Raw genomic sequence first — 4,043 nt, 5'->3', positions numbered from 1 at the left:
GTGCTGCCATGTATGCATTTCCAGACGAATCGACATCGTCACTACCATTCTGCTGTACGTAGTGGCAGCTTGTTCTTATTAGAATGGTTCATTCTGAGGTCTCTGGGGTGTGGCAGTTCGACTTACCCCACCAAACTAGATGAGTGAAAGTTACTGAGCCATGATTTTTACAATTTGCTTGGCAAGCTTTCCCAGTGCTAAACAGGAGACAACCAAAAAACAATGCAATATAGAACATTTTAGATTTTTATATAAAACATCACACAGTACCTATTTTAGCTAAGATAATTACAAAAAAAAAATACATGTCTATAAGATACCAATTTTTAATGGTTGTACAAATAAATATAAAATCAAAAACCCCATAAATTTTAAAATTAAAAAAATTCTTAAAGTTAAGTCATTTAACAGTAATATAAACAATGCAAGCAGCTTCTAGGTGTTGTACAAAATAATCAGCGAAAATCAACTGTTGCTTATTTGAATAAGCCCTTAAGTAGTATTCATCTAAAAAGTACCAAATATCTTTCTATGCTTGTACAAAAAAACACCAGGTCTCCTGGCTTTGACCATGGCAGGCTTGTAATTATCCAATATTATCTCGAGCTCGTAGTTGTGTTTTGGCTTTGCGTGGTAGGTTGGCTTCCTGGTAATTTCAGGGAAGTCCATTAATAGTCTTTTGCATTTTTCTTCTAACGGAGTCGTATTCTTACCACCCAGATTGATGTGGTTGACTGAAGCGACTATAGGGGTGGGCAACTCAGCAGGTGCGAACAGTCTAGCTGATTCGTTTGACCCCATCTTGCATAGTTGAGAGGTAGATGGCAGGATCGCTAGTTCGTTTTTTCTTAACAGGTCCATGCCAATAATGCCAAAGTGGCGTGATTCTTGAGTAACCCAGAACGAGTGGTTGATTGGTTCTAAACTCCCCAATTGAAGTTCGACATCCGCGCTACCAATGGGGTGGGTTGTTTTGTTACCAAACCCTTGGATGTATCTACTTTGTTTAGGAAAGTATTTGTCTATACCGTTAGTCAATTCCTTCGGCAGGATTGAAATTTCGGATCCGCTGTCAACCAAAAAGATAACATTTGTGTTTGAATCCGCTAAAAATAGTAGATTCTGAGGGAGGTTCTTCGGTTTGGGTGCAGGGAATTTATTCAGTTGAAAAGTCCATTTTTCTACACTTTTGTCTTTATTGTGATTGGTAGTGTCGAGAGATTTTTGTTGTGGTTCTGGCTGCGGTGGCTCGGATCGTTGGCGCTTGTCGTGGAGGTGCTGGCTAAGGTGGCTCGGATCGTTGGCGCTTGTCGTGGAGGTGCTGGCTAAGGTGGCGCTGACCGTTGACGCTGGCCCTGGTGATGCTGGCTGTGTTTGCGCTGACCGTTGGGACTGCCCGTTGTGGTGCTGGCTAAGGTAGCTCGGATCGTTGGCGCTTGTCGTGGAGGTGCTGGCTAAGGTGGCGCTGACCGTTGACTCTGGCCCTGGTGATGCTGGCTGTGTTTGCGCTGACCGTTGGGACTGCCCGTTGTGGTGCTGGCTAAGGTAGCTCGGATCGTTGGCGCTTGTCGTGGAGGTGCTGGCTTCGGCGGCGCTGACCGTTGACGCTGGCCCTGGTGATGCTGGCTGTGTTTGCGCAGACCGTTGGGACTGACCATTGTGGTGCTGGCTAAGGTAGCTCGGATCGTTGGCGCTTGTCGTGGAGGTGCTGGCTAAGGTGGCGCTGACCGTTGACGCTGGCCCTGGTGATGCTGGCTGTGGTTGCTCAGAACTTTGGTTCTCATCAGGTGTTTCTGCTGCACTACGTGAGGCTGTTTGCTTTATATGAAAAGTCATCTTCGGTTTGTTTGAAGGTGTGGACACTTTATTTCCTGGATGACTTATAGTGCAGTTTGAGGCATTTCTGGTTGGTCTCGGTTGAGATGGGGGTTGCTGTCGAGGGGCGGTTTTATTTACAAACTGGACAGCTTGGGTGTGAGATAGTGTAGCCCCAATCACTCTCCCTCTCACTGCGGAGAGTTTGGGAGCTCGTTTTTTGCATGAGGCGGAGATATCACCTGGCTCCTTGGTAGGTCTTGAGCCTTTGAGGTGTGTGAAACCTGGTGGGTAACCTGGATTTGAGGATCCATGTATGTATTCTGTCTAACCTGAGTTGAGATGTCGTGATTTGTCCTTGTGGATGGATTTAGACTTCTCAATTCATGTAATTCTTCTTGTAATTTTCGAAATTCCTCTAGAAGTTTAGCCCGTCGAATTTGTTCCTTCAAATCTTTGACCCCCTGTACTAACTCCTCGGCACCCAGTTCTTGAGGTGGCACTTGAATAGGGGGTCTCCTGTTGTTTTGGAGGGAATAGTCCATGTTTAAGTTGTTAGGTTGGAGTTGCTGTTGGAGTGGCAAGGGTGAGGTTCTTGCTGGAGGAATGGAGCTGTTGCTAGGTGGTCCTGTCACCCTTGGTGGAGGCCCATAGTTGCTAGGTGTAGAATTTTGTTGGGGTGGGTAGCTTTGTCTTGGCAGACCACTTGGATTAGGCTGGTCTCTAGGTTGTTGATAACTGCCCATTGCTGCCTGGGGCTCTTCCCCCTTTTGGTTATTTCCTGACTGATCCCCCCCCATGTTCATGTCAATCTCGGCACTGATTTCTATAACCTGTGTATCAATTAAAGCGTGTTCACTCACGTCGTGGTCACCATATCTTTCGCACGCTGCTTGTGGTTGGTCTGATGGACCAGGTTGGCTACGGCGCGAAGAGTGTGGGTCAACACCCCTTTTATTGATTCCTCTGTCAATGTTTCGCTGGCTACAGCGAGTTTCGGGGTTGTTGACCTTGTCTAAGGTATGATGTATGTTCTCTTTAGAGAACATACTATCCTTTTTGGTGGGCTTGGCTCTATTACTCATTATGCTATACCCACTATATACTATATAATAGTTAGGTATGGCCCACTAGTTATTTAATTAAATTTAGATATTTTAGATATTTAGATATTTAGATATTTAGCTTAATCAAATTTGGTTTGTAAATTTCAGAGATTATTAAGAGCACCAAAAAGCAGCTTGCTTCTTAACTAATTATCCACAACAAAGCTTATTTATTCAATTTTATATAACCAATTTACAGATAATTTCAATATAATGATCTATTAACACCAAAGTTTAGTTATTTAAATTTATGCAAAATCAAAAATACAATTAACTACAATTTTATTTTATCAACAGCAGAGTTTATTCAAATTTATGCAAACCACAGTAAAATTAACTTCAATTTAACTAATTTAGAAATTTCAATTTAAGAGACAGAACTAGAAAATAATAGATTAATGACAATACTCACAATTTAGCACCAGGAAGTTCAGCTTGAGCTTTTTCAAATCTAATCATTTAAAACTAAAGGCGGCAAAGTTAACAAATTAATAAAAAACCCCTAATTAGAGAAAACTCTTTTGCTAAATTTAATTTTTAGCCAGAGGCGTTACAATTTAACTAGAATTAAGAACTATACAAAGATGAACATCAACAAACTCAATGAAAAATCAAAACCTATTTTGTACTATTAAATTGTATACTTATTTAAGTCTTATATGATTTCCAATTTACTAATAAAATTTGTTCCGGTTTCTGCACGAGTTCATTAATTCTTTACTTTCGTTGATGCAATTTGTATTGAAGTATTAATAATTTTTTTTTAAGCACAACCTACATGTTTTTGTTCCTGGTTTAGATTTTCCCTTTTTAGTATTTTCTAAATTAGTCTCTAGTTCTTGTTTACATTTTTTAGTTTGTGTGCTAGTTTTAAAAATTCAGTGGCATGTTTGTACTGGAAGTAGTTATTGTCGTTTGGTTTGCTAGCTGTTGTGGTGTTGTGTATTGATATACGTTTTTTTAGTTGGTTGGCACTTAGTCCAATGTATAATTAGATTCATTATCTGTTTTTACTTTTGCCTGGTAAATTACGTTTTCTACTTTACATTCTCCTCTTTCCACTCACGTGTCAATTAAAACCGTAAAAAGAGACCCACTCTGATATGTTGAAGTTTGAACGTC

This window comes from Thalia democratica, chromosome 5 (assembly GCF_965202585.1).
Source record: "Thalia democratica chromosome 5, ktThaDemo2.hap1.1, whole genome shotgun sequence".
Classification (NCBI taxonomy): domain Eukaryota; kingdom Metazoa; phylum Chordata; class Thaliacea; order Salpida; family Salpidae; genus Thalia; species Thalia democratica.
This window is presented reverse-complemented; position numbering follows the sequence as displayed.